The sequence below is a fragment of the Myodes glareolus genome, chromosome 11 (assembly GCF_982192425.1).
Source record: "Myodes glareolus chromosome 11, mMyoGla1.1, whole genome shotgun sequence".
In the NCBI taxonomy this organism is placed as follows: domain Eukaryota; kingdom Metazoa; phylum Chordata; class Mammalia; order Rodentia; family Cricetidae; genus Myodes; species Myodes glareolus.
In genome coordinates this window covers 4,131,786-4,156,266 of record NC_142036.1, presented here as the reverse complement: position 1 = coordinate 4,156,266, position 24,481 = coordinate 4,131,786, and positions in this window count along the sequence as shown.

The window sequence follows — 24,481 nt, the reverse complement described above, 5'->3', positions numbered from 1 at the left end:
TGCCGGCTCTCAGTCCTCTGGGAGAGCAACAAGTTTTTTAAACCACTGAGTCACCTCTCCAGCTCTTCTTAATCATTTTTCATAGTGTTGAAGTGTCTTCAAGGCGGATTCCTATAAACACCTGAATCAAAAGGTCAGTGCCAGCAAATAAGAGTCAGCTCTGCGGACCCTCTGGCTCCCCGGGCCCAGGAGGACATGTTCCCGGAGCCTCAGCTCTGCGGACCCTCTGGTTCCCGGGCCCAGGAGGACACGTTCCCGGAGCCTCAGCAATAGTTCTTGGGGTTTTTTTCACTAATTTTAAATTATTGTGATTTGGCATGGTTTTAATTTGTATTTTCTGAATTACAAATGAACTTAAATATATTTTCAGATAGTTGAGGGCTATTTTCACATCTCTTTTCAAATATATATTGTTCACATCCTCCTTTCATTTTTTAGTATCTTTAATATTACAATCATGGCTCCTTGCCCAGCAGTTTTTAAAAATGTAATCATATTTATCTCTATTTTTGATTCATAGCTTAAAAAAATTAATTGTATTTTAAAAATTTCCCTGCCCAATGATTCAGGAAGAATCCAGTGTGTGTATGCTTTCATTTTGGAGTTTATTTTAATCCTGTGAGATATGGATCCAATTTAATCTTTTGTTCTAGTAAGTCAAGTGGCTGAACAGGGACTTGAACCCTCTGATTACAAGTCTGATGGTCACCAGTTGAGCTCTCCAGACAATCTTCTAATCTAGGGCTGCCTAGTGAAGATGGAGTCACGTATTAAAATGTCCACGGTTCAGCAGAGCCTGTAATGTCTCTGCTGTGAGATCCTGACTTTGGGGTATCTGTTCTGCCCTGGGCTGCTAATGCGCATGCCACAGCGCACCTGCTCCATAACTGCAGGATTCTTCTCTCGCTTTCTTCTTCTTCAATGGTTTCTTGGTTACTATTACATATTTTCCATATGAACTTTAGTATCGATCTGTCTAACTCCATAAAAATGTTTACTGATATTTTTAATGGGATTGCATTAAATGTATATATTGATCTTAGATGAACACATGGATGTATTCTTTTCATTTAATTATGTACATTTAAAATAAACATTTTTGTTAAAAATAAATAATATATGTGTGTTGTGCTGTTTGCATTCTCAAGACTTTAATTGGTTTGTCTTCTTACGCTGCATTGACAACCCTCTTTATACAGTCGCTCGTAACAGGGACAGCAGAGCACACCACTGTTCTGACATTTCCCTGTCAAAAATGTCAGCTGTAGGGCTAACAGACACCATACACTCCTGCATACACACATAAAATAGCCTTCAACTTTTTATGATTTTGAGTTTTAAATAACTAGGATTGAATTTTAATCGGGTTTTCAGCACATGTTGAAATGGTTGTGATTTTTCCCTTGATCTATAAATGTGGTATATTATATTAATAGATTTTCCTATATTGATTAACATTGCATCTTTCCAGAAATATTTTGATATATAAAACTTACACATAAGTTTATATTTGAAATGTAATATTGTGAAGTAGGTTAAATGTGCTAAGTAAATAAAGTATTATTCTCAAAAGTTGACTCAAAAGTTCAAAATCACTTTAGACCCTCATCATTGGGTGTAACAAAAGCCCCCCCCCCAGTTAGTTGGATGTTCTTGTTATAGGATTTATTGTGAACCATAACAATGCATATATGTTAGTATTTAATAAATTTTTGTTTAATTTTTTTCACAATTAAATCCTAATAGGAAAGAGCTCAACAGCTCAGAAAGTCTAACGCAAAGCACCCAGTCCTAGTTGCTCGTCCTGGGTCAGGTCTGATGGCAAAGGCAGACATGTTTGGAAACACCACTGCACAGAATGGAACTTTCTATAGGAAAGACAAGTTCTGCTTCTGTTCCATGCGGAAGGGCCAGCGGGAACCAAGCCAGGGAACTGAGCAGTGTGTGCCTGGGGTGCCGTCCACACACTCCACAGCCTGCAGGAGGAAGGTGTGCAAGTAGCCAGGTGGCCTCTTTTGCAACTCTGCTAGGCAAGATCTGGGGGGACTTAAGTAGAGAGGGTGATCAGACATGTAATTTCTAGCCCTCTGGTTGGGGTCCAGAAATGGAATAGGGAAGTGGGGACACACAGGATGGCAGAGAGACAGTTGTGAGACAGAACACAGAAGGACAAGGCGTGAACAAGATGGTGGCCATGCTGAGAGAGATTAAAGACATGTTAGAAATGAACTTGTTGCGAAGTTGGGGAGCGGAAGAGAGACAGGGTGACACTGGGTGTGGTAGAATTTATTTTAAGGTGTGTTATTTTTGTCTAAATAAAATTCACCTGAGTCAGGAGGCCTGCGGTCAGCATCTAGCTGACAGAAAGTGGTAGGGAAGAGCCAGGTGGAGAAGGGGTTTTAATAAGGCAGGTCAAGGAAAAGCAGGAGGATTTCTGGAGAGAGGCTAGGAGAGGAGCAGAGCTACTCGCTCTGAGGAGCAGAAGTCCACTTCAACCTTTGAATCTTGAGTTCTTTAGAGGGACCGAGATTTAGTTAACTTCCCTTCTTAGCGTTGCTTTGAAAGAGTCTGTGCCCAAGGGGACAGAATTCCCTCAGCCTGCACCCCAGCCCTCGCTGCCTAACCACTGCGGGAAGTGGCGGAGTTGCTGGTTTGGACAACTGTGGATTTAAAGGCAGCAACAATTTAAAAAGGAGGACAACTCGGATCTTTGGCTTCTTGGGAAGAGAATGGGAGACTTCACCTCGACCATGTGAGTGGGGAAAACAGTGGGTCTGGGGAAGTCGGGTCTGTCTTATTGTCCTGGATGAAGCATCTTGGACCCCGGGAAGGAGGTGAAAGGGCTCAGCCATGGTGAATGAGGGTGATGCCGATAGTGCCGATGCCGATGCCCGAATGGAAAGGGGAAAGGAGGTGAGCAACCACTTATATACATTTTCTCACTACTGCTTTAATTGCAATAAAGCAAATATAGCAGAATTTATCATCTTAGCCATTCACACAGCCTACAGAGTAGAATCTATTGTTCTCAGAAATAATCTCAAACCATATTTTTGTTGTGAGAAAGTGAGCCATCCTCTGGTGAAAGCAGTTAAGGGAGAAAGGACTCCTTCTGGCTTACAGTTCAAGCCCATTGTGGGCGTCGGAGCAACAGGAGCCTGAGCCGCTGGCCGACGGCAGCGCTGTCGGGAGGCAGAGAGAGGGGGCGGGCACAGCACCGCTGTCACTCAGCTTTCCCCTCTTGCGTAGTCTAGGCTCGCAGGCAGAGAGCCGTGCCCTTCACAGTAACTCTTCTCACCTCGGGTAGTGCAATTGAGTGTATCTCCCACATGCTTGCCAGAAGGCACACTAGGGATGCTTCTCCCTTGAGAGTCTAGATTCTGGCACGTTGACAACTTGACACCCAAACATATCACTTGAAAGTCATAACTTTCCACAATTGTCCCCACACACTCACGAATGTGCTGTAGTGTAAAATGTATTCAGTCCAACTTTAAAGGTCCCCACAGTGTTTTTTTTTTAAACAATTACAGTACCTTAAATGTCCAGAATTCTTAGCTATGAGATTCTATAAATCTGTCAGTATGCTACACACTCCCGATGTATAATGGTGTAGAGCAAACAATCTTCTTCTACACAGAAGAATCAGGGCGTAACATGGATGATCATATCAAAGCGAAACCAAAATCCAGGCTGACAAACAAAGTTCTGCAGCTCCAGGTCTGCCGGTGTTCCAAGGGCGTGGCTAGAGCAACCCCTCCCGCTCTTCCTCCTCCTCACACACGGGTTCCCTCTTGGGCTAGCTCCACGCAAGGCCTGAAGCCTTCCTTGGCAGATGTCCTGTGGTCCCGCACTTTTCAGCATCCTTGGGTCTCCACAGTAACTTAGCCTCCACCTTTATAACTTTACATGGGGCCTTTTGGACCTGTTTGCAGAGACTCCTGCTCTGTCACACTTGCCTGGCTGCAGTTATTGTCCATGGCCCCGCAATCTCCCGTGCCTCAGGAACAGTATAACTGGACGATGCTACCGACTTCTATTTGTTTTCTGGAGATGGAGTTGCTAATGTCCGGTTTCCCCTCAGGACACTTTCCTCTGGCCCAGTGCACTGAAGTGGATCTCTCTACAGTGCCGCTGTTCTCCTTACCAATGACAGCTGCTGTTTCAGCAACGGCCCAAATATCGTTTTGCCTTGAAATTTCTTCTATAAACCAAATTAGCCTGTTATCTTTAAATTCAATTTCACTCAAGTTCTTTCCCAAAATATCACATGATTAGCCTCTACCCCAGTTCCTGATAGAGTCTTTGTCCTCATTTGCAATTGCACAAGCCAGGCCATGGCTGTCCATTTCTTGGCATTCTTCCAAGCTCCTAAAGCAATGGTCCCCAAAGCTCTGCTGCCACCAGTGAAGAGTTTTTCCAATCCAAAATTCCAAAGTCTTCCATATGGGAAGATTTATCCCAGCAACAACTCCACTCTCAATACCAAGTTGGGCGTTTGACTGTTTTTGTTCTTTTGATAAAATACCCTACCAATAGCAGCCTACAGAACAGGATTATTTTAGTCTCAGTCCATGTCCATCATGGAGGTCAAGGCAGCAGCGACTTGAGGCAGCTCCTCACATTGCACCCAGAGTCAGAGACAGGGGAAATGCCGGGTCCAGGCTGCCTGGCAGAGAATGACACCATTGACAGCAACAGGTGTTTTACCTCAATTGATGCAATCAAGATAATTTCCCATAGGCATGCCCAGAGGCAATTGTCCCAGGTGATTCTAAATTCTGTGAAGTTGACATCTGATACCAACATTATAGCTTGTATGCATGTCCTCCTTCCTCTTCCCCCTCCCACTTTGGTAAAGGCCAATCTATCTTTGTTTCTATGGATGTAGCACACCTAAATAGCTATTGTATAGTGGTGTGGGACAATTTTGTATTCTGTCAATTATGTTTTAAATAAACGCTGATTGGCCAGCAGCCAGACAGAAAGTATAGGTGGGAAAACCAGACAGGAGGTAGAGTCAGGGCAATGAGAATAGGAATATTTTGGGAAGAAGAAAGCTCTTTGTGTAGTCCTGTCCAGGCACTGAAGAAGCAGGATGTGACCTGCCCTGCTGAAAAAGGTACTGAGCCATGTGGCTATCATAGATAAAGATAATGGATCAATATAAGTTATAAGAATTAATAAGAAGCATGACCTAATGAGCCCATCAGTTTATCACTAATGTAGACTCTCTGTGTGATTTTCTTTGGGTCTTAATGGCTGTGAGAACTGGACAGGATAGAAACCCCAACAAGTAGGCCCTCATGTTACAGAGTGACTTTTCTGATCATACCAGAGGCTAGCATAAAATATGCCTTCTACGTCTGATTCCTATTGTCAGTCTTCCTGTAATAGGGAAGTTCCTTCAAGACCAACAGTTCAGCTTCCCTTGAATATCTTGTCACCCAGAGAAGTGAGCACACAGATCTTCACAGCCACTTTGAAATCCGATTTTATACATGCACTTTGAGAAATTGCACTACATCGTACCTTGTCCATTTAACAGTAGATCACATTTGTTAAGGAAACAGGTCATTGTTTAAATCACACATTAAACCCTACACACTAATAGTGGGAGACTTCAACACCTCCCCCTCTCACCACTGGACATATCAGTCAGACAAAAATTAACAGAGAAATGAAGGAACTAACTCAAGGAAGAGCCAAGTCTTGGAAGTCACAGGAGATAGAAAGGAAATGTTAGGGTTTAAGCAAATTCTGGGGAAGACAGGGATCGTAGAGCACCTTCTGCTCTCGTGTGGTTTTGATGGATATGGTATTTGCTCTCACGGAATAGGTAAGTGGTGTGGGAGAATTGTCTGTATTCTGTCAATCATGTTTTAAATAAATGCTGATTGGCCAGGCAGGAGGTATAGGTGGGAAACCCAGACAGGAAGTGGAAATGATGCAAGGAGGGCAGGAGAATTCTGGGAAGGAGGAAGCTGATTCCTCCCACTCCTGCCCAGATCACCGAAGCTGCAGGATGTGAGCTGCCCCACTGAAAAAGGTACTGAGCCACAGGGCTAAAATAGATCAGAAAAATGGGTTAATCAAGATGTGAGAGTTAGCCAGTAAGAAGCCTGACCTAACGGGCCAATCAGCATTATAACTTACAGAGATCTGTGTGGTTGATTTTGTCTGGGACTTGTGGCAGTGGGGAACCGGGTGGGACAGATACCCAAACAAGCCTAGCCCCTCATGTTACAGGTAAGCAGTAGGGAAAACTGCTGGAATGTGGTGTTAGTCTGAGGTTCCAAAACCTTTCCTCAGAGAAACACATGTGACAGAAAATGTGGAGTGACAGAAAATGTCAGAACTCTGATGAAGATCTAGCTACAAGTGAAGAGAGTGGGAAGGAAGGATGAATATGTGGTCGGAAGGATCTTTGAAGGCAATGTAATCTGAAGAGGACTTGAAAATACCAACAGGCAACCCTCTAGCCAGTCACCGGACGCAGATGCCCCAGCTCCCTAGGAGTGAGCCTCCCCTGTTGTCCCAGTAACACAAAAGAGATGTGATGACTATGTTTTTTTCTGGTTTTACCAGAAGGACCCAAAGACCATCAGTTCATTGAAAATTATGATCCAGTGGAGTACGATGTCCATACACACACACACATACACACAGATGGGTGGGGGAAGGAGGCTGGGATCCCAATATCCCCTTTACACTTGTGGTGACTTCCTTCCACTAGGCACTACTGCCTAAGGGCCCATCACCTATATCATATTACTATATCATAATCCCATTAGCATATTGACCTGTGGGGGCCGCGTAGGAACCAGAGGACAGCAGTGTGGCTGCCTGCACTTGCTGTATTCCAGTGGTGTTGTTCTTCAGTGTGACTCAGGTATAGCTACACTCTTCACTGTAACATTGAAACAGCTTTCTGTCTCCCCTTTGTCTTTATGGACCGTCGTCTATGGTGAAGGAAAGAGGATTTCGGCAGCAGTGGATCCAGCCCCTGCTGCTCTGTGTCCATTTACATCCCACTGCAAAGCTTGTCCCTTTGTTTTCCCACGGAGCGTGCGGCTCTTCCTGGGGGGACATGGATGACGTAACTTTTGCTCATCTTGTGTCAGATTATTTGAGCTCCAGAATACTGTGGTCGAGGTGTTCCCCTTCTACCGGTTTCCTGCTACCTGAACATGTTCCCACTTGCTTTTTTCCCCCCTTATTTTTTTTCATTTTTTTATCAAGACAATAAGTACACATAGTTTAGCAAATAATAAATCACGACCAGAAATGGGTTTCCCTTGAAGGTCACCAAGTATCACTTGCTTGGTTCTTCCCCAGCCTCCGGGTAGGGGGCTTAATCGAGTACTCGTATGGTCATGCATTTTTGCACATTTGCAGAACAAGATAAGCAAATGAAAATCTACTGACAGTGCATCCTGCTTCTTGCATTTTCCTCCATGTGGTTTGCATTGACTTCCGGGCGCTTGGGATATGGCTAAGGTGATGTTGAATCGTAACATGCTCTGTTTGGCTTAGTTGGTGCTGTCATTTGAGTATTTTTTTCTCCTTCGAAATGCATGCTTCAAAATTTAATTCTCACACATACTAATGCATGGACCAACCATGCCTAAATCCTGTCCTCACAAATCAGTTAACCCATTCCTGTGATCAACAGATTGATGAGTTAATGGATGTCTTGAGAGTGGCCCTGTTACAAAGCCAATTACTCTGAGTCTTTTGCATGATGTCTTTCATGATGTGATATCCTTTGTCACCTTGAGATTCCGCCAGAAACAAGGCGGAAACAGGTATGATTCTTCAACCTTGAACCAGACCATGAATGAAAGCAAACCTCTGACCACCGCATAGTCTATAGTTTGTGGTATTATGCAATTAGCAACCAAAGGCACAGTGCGGTACAACACTTAGGCGGTTTATGGTCACGTCCATGTATGAGGATACTGTTGGCCATCTTAGACAGCATCATAATCGCTACTTGTCACTGTGCCGTCATTAACACAATGGAGTCCGCGTGTCACAGCAGGGGAAGCATGTGGACAGGAGAGGAAGCCGCCGTTTGCCATCTACAGAACCAGAAACTAGTCTGTGGAAAACCTTTCCGGTGAGCAGTCATGCGGATGCTGACCAGAGACCAAGCTGCCGTCCAAATATGGCTGAAATGGAATCTCTCCCATGTCATCACGTACCACAACTTTAATCATGATACATGCTACCAGGAGAACACAGCAGACAGTAACTTATGGGCAGCTTCACTTCAAGGAGTTTAAGATCATGCACAGCACCAAAAGTTTTGAATTTTTAAAAACTTTTTTGTTGTTTATATTTTGAAGAAAGCATAGCATCTCCAAATTTTGTCATAAATTGTAGTAATTAAATGTATTATTGATATCAAGTTGTGATGGTTAAGAACATTTTATTTTTAATTTAATGTCTCTCTCTCTCTCTCTCTCTCTCTCTCTCTGTGTGTGTGTGTGCCTCCATGAGGGTTTACATATCGTGTATTTGCAGGAGCCCTCAGAGGCAACAGGAACTCCCTGGACCTGGAGACCACTGTGAGCCTAGGTTTGGGTCTCTATCAAGAGCAGAGAAGTAAGCATGTTTTCTGTCTTTTGGAAGCAGGATTTCTCTGTTTAACAGCCCTAGCTGTCCTGGAACTTGCTTTATAGACCAGAATGGACTCAAGCTCACAGCGCTCTGATTGCCTCTGACCCCAAATGCTGGGATCAAAGGCGAGCGCCACCACCCCACCCAACTAACAGTAAGCACTCCTAACTCTGAGTCATGTTTCCAGCCTGTTAAGTAAAACTTTCAGTCACCCATGCTAAAGAAAGGCTGAATTGTCTTTTGATCCCACAAAAGGAAATCGTGTTAAATTGAATTAAAACACCATGGCATGCATTACAGGGTTGGCTGTGCCACGCAGTTAGCTAATATAAAAACCTTGTGCCACGCAGTTAGCTAATATAAAAACCTTGTGCCACGCAGTTAGCTAATATAAAAACCTTGTGCCACGCAGTTAGCTAATATAAAAACCTTGTGCCACGCAGTTAGCTAATATAAAAACCTTGTGCCACGCAGTTAGCTAATAATAAAAACCTTGTGCCACACAGTTAGCTAATATAAAAACCTTGTTCCTCCCTTGTTTTTCAGAATCTATGGTAGTCGCATTCCTTTTTAAGCTTTGTAGTAATTTTTCATTTTAATGTTCATTTTACAATTATTTTTATTTATAAATTCATATTAACTTGTTTAAAGAAGATTTCCCTCCCCATGCCCCATCAGTTTCAAGTGCCACACATTAAATGTGTCTCTGGAAATGCTTTTATTTTTCATTTAAGTTTTAAGGACTTGTTTATTTTGGCCTGTTGCAGAACTAGGATTTAGACCAGAATCATGGCTTTTTAATAACACAGGTTTATTCCTTACTGAAAGTTGTCTCTTTTCAGAGAAGTTATTCTAAAGTCTGTTCATCCCAATGATCTGTCCATTGTTTGGAGTTTAAATTACTCCCATTCAGTGCTCTCAGCTCTTTTCCTAAATTATTATGTCTGGCATATTTAATGGGTAAGAAATAAATTTTGCATTTATAAAATAACAACTGAAATTTTAGTTACACAAAAATATTAATTTTGTCAGGTGTTTAAAAGTTATTTTTCTGTTGTTCCTTAGAACACTTGCTCCACTCTCTTTTTTATATTTGTGCTCATTTTAATATGAAGATAATACCCAGTATTTAGTTATGTCTCACAATCTTTTGTCCTTTTATTTAATCACTATAAAATAAGAACAATGTTTAGGTTTTAGTTGGTATAAAATGCGTTTCTGTAGCTTGTGGCCTTTCAGATGCTTTTATATTAAATATATATTTTTAAATAAATAATAAAGAAAATGTCTTGGATCCGTGTTTTCATTGCCCTTTTCTGGACCAAAGGTTGTAAGTAAAACCCTATTGGTTATGAAGACCAAATGAAGCTTAGGATCAGACCCAAAACTTAATATTTTGAATTTGCTTCTACTTTTAAAATATCCCAAGGGTAATTCCTTAAATAAAAACAGAAGAATTCCATGAGCCAGAAGAATTTCAAATTTAGTTGGAGCTGACTCTCCCTGTCTTGCTACATTAAACATGTCAACTGTCTGGTGTCCTTTTAACATTACATAGACAGGAGGAAAAACGGTTTCATTGTTCTCTGAGAGTGAAAACATGTTCTTTCACTTAACCTAACAAGTGTGTCTATTATAAGGTTGCTTTCCGTATTTTTTTCTTCCTGACGTGGTACGGATAGCTGCTGGCTAGAGGAGGTGTAGACTAGAGAAGATTGCATTCCTTCTGTTTGCGGTGCAGGGAACACACTTCCACAGCCTTTCAACCCGAGTCTTCATGACAAAGAACCAAAAGAAGGGCAGAGGATGGCAGCCCCTGAAGGAGGAAGCCTTGTGTCCGTAAGCTGTCTTCCAAGGAAGAAGAACATGCAAAACTGACTTTTTAAAATTAAGATAATTCAGGATCTCCAAACATTTATTGTGAATGTTTAGGTCGACCTGTGTGTCACCCAGGAGCAATAGCACTTCTGAGACTATGCAGTGCTCGGCTGCACTGTGGACTCTGCTCACCGCTCAGCTTCTACTTCCCATTGGTGTGAATCTAGTTTATGACTGCTAACCACACACTCTTCTGTCTGTCTCGGCCTCGTGCGCCTACACCCTAGAGAGGAAAGGGGCTGCTTGACCTTGACTTTTACCTTCATCCAGCCACTCATTTCAGGGCCCCTCCTAGTGAACTCTCAAGATTCAGACCAGTGTTAGTCACTAATGCTGACAACAATGTATTCTCTGACACATTGTCCTTGTGACGGTTCAGAAAGGATTCTCAGTTGTCAGAAGCCTTTGTTTTCCTGCTTGAGTTGAAAGCTCCGTTCCTTGAGACACGGCTGCTTGCCAGTTTCGTGCTTCCCTCTTGCTGCTGCCATCTCGATGATCTGGCCAACATATGCTTGTACCATCTCAGAGTGTTGCTCTTTTGTGACTGGGTTATCTTTTTTGCTATCCATTAACAATCTTAACTTTTGTTTTTTGGGTACTTGCTCACTTTTAGCTGCAAGGCAGACAGGAACTCACCCCAAGTCCAAGGATGTTCAGAGTTTGTTGTTCTCTTGTTCCAATCCTCTGATTTGTCAGTTTCTTGCTGGAGTCCCTTAACTCGTGTGAACTATGGCCGGGATCTTGCGACTTCACTAAATTCTTGGATTTCTTCCTGGCGCTGTTTTATTGCTTCCACTCGCTTAGTGGGAGCTCTGGTCTGCCTAGCGAGTGCTGCTGCATGGCCATGCTCTCTCAACCTATCAACAAGGGCTTTAGCACGGTGCCTTTCCACTTGTTCAGCTCAGTGGGAGCGTGGAGAAAGGAGCCCGACTCTCAGACTTGCACACACGCGTGTTACTCCACACACTCAGCCTCAGTCCCCCTCAGCAATCAGATACAGTGATGAGGACCCATGAGATCCGGGTACTCAGAGCACATGCTCCATTCTGCCATCTCAGCTCCTCAGCCAGCACATCCACATCCCAGACCAGGCCCCCAGGAGAACCTCTGCTAACTGCATGGCCAAGCCTAGCCTTCACTTCACTTTCCGTATGAAAAACTTGGTATGTTCAGGGACTTGTGATATACTCTTCCTGAAAACGTTTAGAATCTTTTTACACCTTGTGTTGTGAAGTTTTGTAATGATTTGAAATTAAGAAATTCCTGTTTAGCTATTTTTGTTCTTATTTATGTGTGTAGGGGGGTGCACCTAAGTGCAGTGCCCACTGAGGCCAGAAGACAGCGTTGGATTCCTAGGAGATGGGGTTATATTCAGTTGTGAGTTGCCCCATATGGACACTGGGAAGTAATATATTTACGGATGAGCCATCTCTCCAGCCCCAAGTTAATAGACTGTTGGAGTCTGGATGTTGTAGTAGTCAATTCTAGGTCGCTGTCTCTCCATCCATCTACCTATCTATTGTCTACCTTCTCTCTATTGGGCGCCTATCTACACGCTCGCCTCCTTTGTTTTGCTTTTTCAATTTCCTCATTCTGAAATGCCTACCATCAAAGACTGAAACTTCTGCATTAATTCTACACATTTCTTCTGTTTCATCTCTTTCTTTTTGCTCAACTGTTCAGAAAGTTTCTTGAGCCTTTCATTGCATATTTTATTTGAGCTATTATAATCTTAATCCCAAAGAACTCTCTTTCTATTTGTTTCTTTTTCATAGCAATAATAACTCTTTTCTCAAATATGGTCTACTGAGACACTGGGCAAGAAAGGGGGCCAAAGTTTCGATGAGGTACTGCACAGGGATTAAGCACCAGTTAAAAAGTGTCCAGAAGTCACTGCTCCTGTTAACATAAGTGCCTTAATTTTTGGTTGTACTCTGTCTTCTTATTTCTTTCCATTTTAGTGTTTTGCCTGCATGCATGTCTGTGTGCCTTGCTGTGTTCCTGGTATCTGAGGGCCAGAAGAGGTTACTGGGTCCTATGGGACTGCAGTTTCATAGGGTTGTGAGTCACATTGTGGGTGCCAGGAATGGAACAAGGGTCCTTTGCAAGACTGGCCAGAGCTCTGAATTCCGGGACACTCTTCAGCTGCACTTGGTTTTATTTTCACTCGGTAGCCCAGGCTAAGAAGCAAGGCCTTGAGAGCTGTGGTTCCAGTGGAGCAGCCTGCGGAAGTAGGATACCAGGTTACCCCGTTTCCCTGCTGCTGTAGGAAGAGTCTCAGCCCAAACGCTTCTGTCTCTCTCCAGGGTCAGTTAAGGTTCTTCTTCAGTAGTGAAGAAGTCTAAACACTTTCAAGTAGGTTTTAAGTGTTTCCAAAGGAAGGGCTGGAGAAATGCCCAGTTTAAGAGCACATACTACTCTTGTGGAGAACCTGAGTTTGGTTCCTAGCATCCACATCAGGCATCTCACACTCATCTCTGTCTCCAGTCCCAGTGGATCTGACTTCTTGTTTCTGCGTGCACATAAATTCACGGAGGCACATACACAAACACCCAAGTTAAATAAATAAATCTTTATATTTTTTAACGACGACAAAGTGACATTCTAGCTCTCACTTCTTCAATATCATCTTTCCCTACCTTGGTGGTTTTGTTCAGAAGTCAATGCATTTCATTTATCAAACATATTTTGTGTGTTATATGTACATGTGTGGATGCATGCATACATACCACAGTGCTCATATAGAAGCAGGAGGACCACTTGCAGAAAGGAGTTGATTTCCTCTTTCTACCTTGTGAGTCCTAGGGATTGCATTGCCTCCCCAACCCCCAGTCCCTTTTGATTCCCTTGTCCACACTGCCTCTTCTCTCTGAACACGGTTTGGACACTGTGCATAGATGTTACACTATTTCTGGGGAGACGTGAACAAACCTCTACCCACCCCAGCTAGGGAACAAATGACTGACCAAAGTGAAGTCTGAACACTGAGAATCCAGTGAGGGTTATTGGGGGTCACTTGCAGGAGCTTCAATGACTCAAAGCCCACCCCAACATGGTGATGGCTGACAGAAACCTGGAACCTGGGGAACACCGTACGTGCAGGCAGCCCAAGAGGTTGCCAAGTGTCTTTTCCAGGCAACTCAGTTGGGCTTTCTTCCAGGCAGCGAGGCTGGTCTGTCTGTCTCTTCCAGACAGCTAGGCTGGTCTGTCTGTCTCTTCCAGGCAGCTAGGCTGGTCCATCTGTCTCTTTCACGCAGCTAGGCTGGTCTGTCTGTCTCTTCCAGACAGCTAGGCTGGTCTGTCTGTCTCTTTCACGCAGCTAGATTGGTCCGTCTGTCTCTTTCAGGCAGCTATGCAGGTTGAACCTTTTCTGCGTAGCTCCACTGCACTGAAATTGTCTCTTAGCAGGGCTTACTATTTATGTATGCTTAAGGAAAGAGCCCAGTGAATCTATCTGCTCAGTTTCAGGAACTTTTGGAGTTTAGGAAGCTTTCCTGTAGGAGGCAAAGTTTTACCTCCTTTTAGAACAACTGGTGGCTTAATAAACTTCCCTTCCAAATTGAAAGCTTTATCATGTAGGACATTACTATAAAAAGCATGCACATTGGGCTGGAGAGATGGCTCAGAGGTTAAGAGCACTGCCTACTCTTCCAAAGGTCCTGAGTTCAATTTCCAGCAACCATATGGTGGCTCACAACCATCTGTAATGAGGTCTGGTGCCCTCTCTATATTGTATACATAATAAATAAATATTTTAAAAAATAAAAAAAGCATGCACATTATCATTAGCACCACTGTTGCCACTGCTGTCTTCCTCCTCCTCATCTTCATTGTACGGAATGCTCGCTCTAACTATAGAGGGGCTCTTGTTTGTTTGTTTGCTTTATCTGGTCTTTACGGCTCCAGTTTTCCTACAATTTGAAAAACTTGTTTTTCCTTATTAAAAAAAAAAAAAAAACAACACCTGATCTTTGATCTTTGCTGACCGTGTGGGAAAGGCACTGATCAGGGACACAATGGAAAGGAAGTGGTGTGGGGAAGAGCAACTGTAGACAGAGACTGCACTTTGGTGTCCCAGCCGCCCTGACCCGAATAATCCCACAGAAACTATATTGATTACAACACGTTTGGCCAATTGCTTAGGCATATTCCTTGCTAGCTCTTACATAGTAAATTAACCCATTTCTATTAATCTGTGTATTGCCACTAGGCTGTGGCTTACTGGTGCTGGCATACTACTACAAGGCATCTCCCTGACTGCTCTCTTTCCTCCCCTATCTCTGCTTGGATTTTCCACCTTGTTATATTCTGCCCTGCCATAGGCCAAAGCAGGTTCTTTATTAACCAATTGTAATAAAACATATTCACAGCATACAGAGGGGAATCCCATACCAAACAACAAGGAAGGAGGCATGGGAGCTGATATGTTCCTTTGCTTCAAAACCAAAAAAGGACTCTGAATCTAGCATAATTACATTTCACTTTCTTGATTTGTTCCTGTTGCTACAGCACGCAGTCTAACGAGACTGAGCTAATCACTGTGACTTCATTCCAGAAGTTAAGAAGACTTCCCATGTGTGCAGACCAGCTGATTTCTGCCCCCATTTCACACACAGATGAGAATAGCCTTGAAGCAACTGTTGGACTGAGCCTGGCTTGGGACGTACTGGCATCGTTCCATAGTCTTAAGGGTAAGCCTTGAGTTCTGTATGGTTACAAATTTCCTAGTGCTGGACTACACGTAGCAAAAGCAAGAGCTGGTGTGGATAAAAATGCTATAAAAGAATCCAGACAGGATTCGTAGATCAGAACTGAAAGCTGTTAAAAATACGTTCAGATTTTCAGAGTTGAGTAACTATCTGGGATAGATTCCCTCAAGTCAAGTCTAGACTCTGTGTAGATGTTAGAAGAGGGAGACTGACCATGGGGCGCGGGCATTCTTTTTGTTTTGCTTCTGAGACAGGGTCTCACTGTGCAGATCCTGGAGCTGGAGCTCACCGTGCAGACCCGGCTGGCCTGGAACTGGTACTGATCCTCCTGCCTTTCTTTCCTGAGTGCTGGGATTATAGCGTGGGCTGCTCCAGGTTTAAGACTCTTGAAAAGAATGTGGAACACTTGGGAGGAGACAGAAGTAACAGTGGGGAGCCAGTTGTAAAGAGGCTGGGATGGAGCTACACAGAAAACCTTGTTTCCATTCTTTTTAATTGAAATTCGAATTCATGAGGCCATTGTAATTCCAAGGAAGTGGAGGCTGGAAGATTAGGCGTTCAAGGTTACCTTCAGCTATATAGCAGGTTCCAGGCCAGCCTGGACTACATGAGACCCTGGGAATTGTTTCTAAAAAAAAAAAAGCCTGAATATTTTTTTTTAAAATCTTGTTTTTCAAATGGCCTGCATAAAGGCACAAACGTGAGAGTAAACAGCTCAGAAGAAGATGGATTTGACCTTGGATGTTTGGAGCTGCCTACTCTAAGCTTCTTCAAGCTTGAAGTTACAGCTTTCTCATCTTAAAGAAAGAGCAGAGTCTATACACCTCACATCCTGGAACTCTGTGTGAAACAGTACTTAAGTAAGCTCTAGAGCCTGGCTAGTGTTTAATGGGTGGAAGCTTCCTACCATTAGTATTCTTTACAAACCACAGACCATTCTACCCTTTTCAAAACCCAATCATATGCATTAGATGTTGGAGAAGAAGGGGGATTTGGTCAACGAATACAAGATTTTAGTATGATCAGGAGAACTAAGTTCAAGTGATGAACTGTACATAAAGACGGCTAAAATCAATCATAATATATACTGTATGCTTGAAAATTATTGAGGTTTTAAGAGATTTTCACCACATAAATGATGACTGTGTAAGGTAATTACTATGTTAAATAGCTTTATTAAGACAAGGTACAATATATGCACATGTTAGGGCTTGTATATACCATTGGCGCATGCATGCATGCACACATAGTCAGACTTTCTTTGTTCTGCTAGCTCTTGAATAATGACATGAAGACCTTTTATTAAGTATGGAAGCTTGGCCTTAGCTTAGACTTGTTCCCAACTAACTCTTACAACTTAAATTGACCAGTTTATCTTAATTTACATTCTGCCACGTGGTTCATTACCTCTTTTCCATACTGAACATTCAACTTCCTCCAAATCTTGCTGGTGAATCCCCTGCTTTTCAGATCACCCCCTCCCCCCAGTTCCATTCTCTCTCTAGAAGTTTGGCCTACCCTCTTCTGCATATCTATTGGCCATTCAGCTCTTTATTAAACCAATCAGAGGTGCCTTAGACAGTGAGGTAAAACAGAAACGTCATCACATAGTGTGATCAAATATCCTGTTAAAACACACACACACACACACACACACACACACACACAGAGAGAGAGAGAGAGAGAGAGAGAGAGAGAGAAAGGGGGGGCTCCCCAGGACTTACTAACCAGCTGGTCTAACCCATTTGATTAGTTATAGGCTAGGATAAGACCCTGTTTCAAAAAACAAAAAGGGTAGACAATGCTTAAGGAATGACACCCAAGTTTGTTAAGGTCATTTTCAGGTTCCTACACCTGCACACGCCCTATAGATCACATACACGTGTGCACACACATGCACACACACACATGTACACATACGTATACATTTTGAGTGGGCTGGGCAGGCATGATATGATAAAAATGAAACTGAATGTATTTCAAGCCCACCCAGTACCTTGGATTGCCAGGTAGTGGTGGCGCACACCTTAAATTCCAGTACTCAGGAGGCAGAGGCAGGCGGATCTCTGTGAGTTTGAGGCCAGCCTGGTCTACAAGAGCTAGTTCTAGGACAGGCTTCAAAGCTACAGAGAAACTCTGGCTGGGGCAGGGTGGGGGGGATAAAACAGACCTTAGGTTACAACCCCAGAGATCCTGACGTTTGACCAAGAATCACCACTGACTGGATGGTGACTCCACTGCAGATTTTGGACTCAGTAGGTCTCAAGTGTAATTCATAAGTTCATAGGTAAAAATTATTGAATAACCTATTATTATTACCCATTTATTGTCAGTGCATAGTTAATAATGTTTCGGGTTCATGGACTAAATTATAAACAACATATTATATATTATAAAGCATACAGCACATGACTGTATTTATTATGTTTAGAGTTCACAAAGTATTTCTAAGAAATCCCTAATACTTGTCAAATATCACTGCAGTTATTTATTTATTTATTTATTCATTTAGTTTTTCCAGGAAAGTTTTCTCTGTGTAGCCCTGGCTGTCCTCAAACTTACTCTGTAGACCAGGCTGGCCTTGAACTCAGAGCTCCTCCTTCCTCTGCCTTTGGGATGCTGGGATTGCAGGTGAGCACCACCACACCCTGATGTCACTGTATCTATTTTCATAGCACTACTTTTTAACAAAGATGTTATTTTTGAAAATTTCTCATTTTTTATTATATACCTTTGCAATCGTCTTTTCTTGTCCTCTCCCCTCTGGCTAAATCCCTTCATCTTCCCAACCAGCCCTCTTCTGCCTTTTTCCATTTGTTTGTTTTCATGACCCAGAGTTTAATTAGGGTTGCTTTCATGAGCATGGGTGGAGAGCTATTCACTAGAGCATGGGAAACTTGCCAGGGCTGACACAGTTGAATAAGATGTCTCCCCTTTCCTAGCAATCAATAATCGTCAATAGCAATTCATGGAGGGATGGGGGCCTTATGAAACCCCTTCCACCTTTGACAAAATGTCCGCAGGCCATCTTGTAGAGGTCTCGTGTCAGGTAACCACAGCTCCTTTGAGTTCCTGAGTGCAGTAACCCTGGATCTGGAAAGCAGCATCCCACAGAGCCCCTTTCCATCCTCCATTCTACATCCCCTGTGCCGTCTCTTAGGGGATGCTCCCTGAGCCTTGAAGGGCGTGGCATGACCTTTTCTTGTGAAGAGGGAAATGAACACTTACATCCCATGCACAGCCAAGACAGGACATTAATGACAGTCCAAAGTAAGGATTCCACCAGAGCCGAATTCGGAGAAGAAATGGGTTTATTTGATTTACTTACAAGAGCATGGGTGACCACAAAGCAGCCACACCACCAAAAGTCTCAGCTACTTGGACAATGAAGTCCACAGCTGAGTATGGAATCAAATTATCTTTCAGGGAACCTCGTGAGCCTGTGGGCCATATACAACTTGGGAAGAATCACACACAAATGGGAGGGAGGTGTAGGAAAGAGTGGCTTGAATGTCAGGTGATGGTCTGATGACCCTCCCTGCCTGCTTCTTCTATAAGTGCACTGGGTGATTCTGTGTGTCTATTTGACACAAGCTGGAGTCAGCAGAGGAAGGAGCCTCACTTGAGGAAACGTCTCCTTGAGATTCAGCTGTAAGGCATCTTCTCATTTAGTGATCGATGCGGGAGGGCCCAGCCCATTGTGGGTGGTGCCATCTCGGGCTGCTGGTCCAGGGTTCTATAAGAAGGTGGGCTGTGCAAACCAGGGGAAACAAGCCAGTAAACAGCTCCCGTCCATGGCCTCTGCATCAGCTCCTGCTTCTGGGATCCTGCCCTGTTTGAGTTCATGTGCTGGCTTCCTTCAATGATGAACAGCAATGTTGAAGTATGAGCCAAATAAACCCTTTCCTCCCCACCTTGCTCTTGGGTCATGGTGTTTATCACAGCAATAGAAACCCTGCCAAAGACAATAAGGGACAACAACAGCCTCCATCTTGAACAAAGACTACTGAGGAAAAAGCTATCAAATGTGGAGAGAAGGGGCAATGTCAAACCAGTCAGAAGCATTGTCCTTCAGGCCAGCGGTTGAGAAGCTAGCACTTAGTCACTGATGTCAGATGGGGACCACTGGATAGTTTGCTCCCAGGACTCAGAATTTGCTTCTGGTCACTGTTGCAATGTTGTGGTCACCTAAGTGGAGGGAGGGGCTGCTGTTATGATCTCCCTTTGGAGCAGTCGCACTGTTGGGAAGGCAGCCTCCATTGGACTATCTTCTCTACCGCCATCTGGTCATTGACTGTTGCCCTGGGCTGGCAGGTACAACCTACAGGTGACCTCCATTTCACTAAGGGTCTGTTTTGTTTGCATTGGTTAGGGTTCTGCCTGGGGCTTCCATACTTAGTCCCCAGCTCTCCACATGGCCTCCTTTGAGTGTCTGATAATCCTTGCAATGCTTTCATCTCCCTAAGTTGTGAACCTAGCCTCCCCCATCACCACAATCAGCAGTTGACTTCGTGGTAGCCCCACAGGCATTGAAATTTCGTCCTGATGTGGGGTTTTCTGGACTCAGAATATGCAGAATGCTGCATTACTAATTATACAGCTATTCATCTCTCACGCTATTTAGCGCCCTTTTAAAGGAGGCTACACTGAACCTGTAACACTAGAACATCAATACTTCCTTGTTACTCACCAGTCAGGAGTTTGGGACACCTACTTAGCATAAAAAGAAACTTTGCAGGAAGTCATTACTTGGTTAAAAATTTACTATAGAAGACTCATTTTTGGATGGATGACCCCCCACAAGTTGGGAATTACTTGTGTCCCACACTTAGGATTGCCTTCCTTTTCTATGCTAGATCTTATCACAAGGAGTTGGATGTTTCATTTCAAGAGACTAAGTGATAGCAAGCACTCAGATGCTATCTTCTTTGGCTGCCTTCTTATGTATTCATGACCATTAGGGATAAGCTAAGAAGAATTGGGCTATTTCCCAGATGGCCTCTAGCTCTCTCTTTCGGAGGTAGATTCCTGGTTGAATTGTCAGGGGCACCACACAGCTAAATTCTGCTCTAACAGGATAGACTGTGGGGTCACTGTGCCTGGGGTAATGTGAACATATGGGTCTCCACTTCAGATAAAATAATGAAAACCAAAGAAATTGTCCCATCTATATAGGTGAAGTTTTCCTGTCCTGGGAGTTGCTTTCCAAATAACTGACTCAGAGACTTATAAAATATAACTATATATTATAATTATAAAAATATAATATAAATGTTTGGTCAATAGCTCAGACTCATTGCTAACTAGCTCTTACAACTTAACCCATTTCTATTAAATTATGTGCTGCCCCGAGGCTCGTGGCCCTTTTTGTGTGTCCAACCCATTCTCCATCTGGCTGGTGACTCCTCTGACTCTACCCTTCTTTATCCCATTATTCTCAGTTTGGCTTTCCTGCCTAACTTTATCCTGATCAGGTGGCCACTTAGGTGGCCAGTCAGCCTGCTTATTAAACCAATCACAGGGACATACATTCACAGAGTGTACAGAGGATTATTCCACAGCACTCCTGTGTCTAGCTCAGTGAACCATGTTGTCTGCAGAAGTAAGAGTGTGATGGCCCTAGAGGACTTAAAGACAGCTGTATCAGTGAAAAGCCACATCCCATGAGCTGCCTGCATGCTTGCACACAGCTCTGCTGCCCAGCACTCTCTCCTCTCCAGCAATTATTGTTGCTCATTTAATCTTTTTTCTTTTCTTTATTTATTTGTTTATAAAAATTTTCACTTCCTCCCCTCCTCCCCATACCCTCCCATTCCCCCCACTCCCCCCCCCCCCCCGCCCTGCTCCCTCTCCTCCTCCCTCTCCAGTCTTAAGAGCGGTCAGGGTTTCCTGCCCTGTGGGAAGTTCAAGTTCCTCCCCTCCTCCCTCCAGCTCTAGGAGGGTGAGCATCCAAACAGACTAGGATCCCAAAAAGCCAGTACATGCAGACGAAACAAGACCCAGAGCCATTGTAAATTGCTTCTCAGTCAGCCCCCATGTCAGCCACATTCAGAGAATCCAGTTTGATCACATGCTCATTCAGTCCCAGTCCAGCTGGCCTTGGTGAGCTCTCATTCGATCAGTCCACTTATATCAGTGGGTGAACGCACCCCTCACGGTCCTGATTTCCTTTTTCATGTTCTCCCTCCTTCTGCTCCTCATTTGGACCTTGGGGGCTCAGTCCAGTGCTCCAATGTGGGTCTCCGTCTCTATCGCCATCCATCGCCGGATGAAGGTTCCCTCTGGTCCTGCCTATCTTGCTCACGTTTTCCTTCCTTCTGCTTCTCATTTGGACCTAGGGAGTTAAGTCCAGTGTTCCCATATGTGTCTCTGTCTCTATCTCCATCCATCGCCAGATGAAGGTTCTATGGTGATAAGCAAAATATTCATCAGTATGGTTATGGGCCAAGGTCAGTTCAGGCACCCTCTCCTCTGTCCAGAGAACAATCTGGGGACCTCTCCTTGGGCCTGAGAACCCCTCCAGAAACAAGTCTCTTGCAAACCCTAAAATGACTTCTGTAGTTGAGATATATACTTCCCTGCTCTTGCTCATTTAATCTTGGGGAAGAGCCATAAGAACCTTCTCACTTTGTGGCATCTTGGGCCTTGTAAGTTCCCTTAGCTTCTTGAGTCTGAGGAGTGTATCACTTCCCTCAAGAAGCGGATGCTCCAGTTTGGAGAAAATGGGTACATAAAACCCGTAACTAGCCTTTCCCCAACCAAGTCAGGACTTGTGGACTTCTTTTGCAGACACTGAGGACTGAGTTAGCGGCTCTAGGGCCTGGTGGGTCTATGAAATAAACTAACAGAAGATAGATGAATAGAAGAAAATCATGTAAACTTATTTCATAGAAATTCAGATAAAGTAAAAGATTTCCATGCTCCACTGGACCTTGCCAAAAAGTAAAAATCCAACAGGAAGGGCCCTGGCTAGGTTAGTGAATTGTGCTCAGTGGCTACAAAGATAAGAATTCATTCTGCTAAGGCTGTTCTGACCAGATTTCCCCTAGCTTCAGTTTCCTGTCATTGATAAGAAGCTTGCTTTCCTTTCATATAGGGTGGTAGCTCTCAAAAGGAAGAGCAGCTCGCACCTCTAAGTTCAGGGCCTAGGCAGTTGGTCCTCTTGCACCTGCTTGTGCAGTGCCTGTGCAGTGTGGCAGGGTAGTCGGATGCTGTGAGGATGGCACATTCTTATGCCAGGGTTCTTAACCCACCCACTCAAAGGGTTACAGACAGCTTCTTTTCTCTTAAAGGAATGTTTTTAAAATCTTGGTTTTTATTTTGTGTCTGAATGTTTACGTGTGTGTGTGTGTGTGTGTCCACCCCTATGCAGTGGCAGCAGAGACCAGCAAAGGACACTGCATTCTGTGGGTCCTCAGGGGGCCAAGCAAGTGCAGAACTTGGCAGCTTTTCCCAGTGCTTCTGGCTTTAGAGTCAAGAATACAATGAAGTGAGTGTGGAATCTTTCTCCACGGCTAAGGAAAGTCTTAGAGGCCAGTGTGTGTCCAGGGGCTCTGCATGGAGGCTCAGCAAGGCCATTGTGTGAAGCTGTAAGAGGTGAAGCCTGGATTGCTGTGGGAATCTCAAGACGTTGGGGATGTCAGAGTTATGGGACACCTGTCAAGGAGAGCTGCTGGCAGTGTGAGACAAGGATGGCTACTGACAGTGTGGGGAAGCAGCCCAAGAGAGAAAAGTATGTTTCAGTCAACAAAGCTGGAAGAAGTCGGAGTTCTGAAGAATGATTTTTTCTTTTAAGATTTATTTATGTACTTAGTGTACATTGGGGTTTTGCCTGTATGTATGTCCGTGTGAAGGTGTCAGATGCCCTGAAACTGAAGTTACAGGCAGTTATGAGCTGCTACGTGGTTGCTGGGAATTGAACCTGGGTCCTTTGGAAAAGCAGCCAGTGCTCTTAACCTCTGAGACATCTCTCCTTCTTTTGATATCAGTATGGTGATTTCTCAGAAAATTAGGAAATAACCTTCCTCAAGACCCAGCAATACCACTTTGGCATTTATACCCAAAGGATGCTCAATTGTACCACAAAGATGTCTGCTCAACTATGTTCATAGCAGCATTTTTTTTGTCATAGCCAGACCCTGGAAACAACCTAAATGCGCCTCAACTGAAAAATAGATAAGGAAAATGTGGTACATTTACACAATAAAGTACTACACAGCAGAAAAAATGATATATCGAAATCTGCAGGCAAATGGATGGATCTAGAAAACATCATATTGAATGAGGTAACCCAGACCCAGAAAGACAAATATCACATGTACTCACTCATCAGTGGCTTTTAGACATAAAGCAAAGAAAACTAGCCTACAATTCACAATCCCAGAGAACCTAGACAACAAAGAGGACCCTAAGAGAGATATACATGGATCTAATCTACATGGAAAGTAGAAAAAGACAAGATCTCCTGAGTAAACTGGGAGCATGGGGACCATGGGAGAGGGTAGAAGGGGAGGGAAGAGAAAGAGAAGGGAGCCGAGAAAAATATATAGCTCAATAAAAACAATAAAAAGAGTGCTTTGACATCAGACATGGAGTGCAGAGTTTGGAGTTTGCCCTGATGGTGGCTTTGGTCCTGCTTTGGTCCAGCATTTCCTTGCCATCCCTCTCCTCTATTTTAGAATAGTAATGTATCCCGTGCCATAGTGTACTGAAAGTGTGTGATCTGCTTTTTGGCTTTAATTTTACAGGAGGTTGCACAGAAGAGACTTTGAACTTTGGAGTTTTGAACTGTGTCAAGACTGATAAACTATGAGGACTTTTGAAGTTGGAAAATACATTTTTGTATTATGATATGGCTACAAGCCTGCAGAGGCCAATGAATGGAATGTAGTTGTTTGAATAAGAATGACACTCTAGGCTCATATTTGAGTGCTTAGTTACCAGGCAATATAATTAGAAGGACTAGGAGGTGTGATCTTGTTGAAGGAAGTGTGTCACTGGGTTTCAAGACCATGCCAAACCCAGAGTCTCCCTCTGCCGATGGATCAGCATTATTGTTCTAGCACCTGCCTATGACGTAATGCTCCCTACCATGACGATACTGGATTAAACCTCGGAAACTACAAGCTAGTCCCCAGTTAAATGCCTTCTGTTTAGTGGTCTTCATCATGGTGTCTCCCCACAGCAACAGAACAGTGGCCAAGACAAACACCTTAAAACTGGAGCTAGAGATGGCTGTGAGCCACCATGTGGATGCTGGGAACCAAACC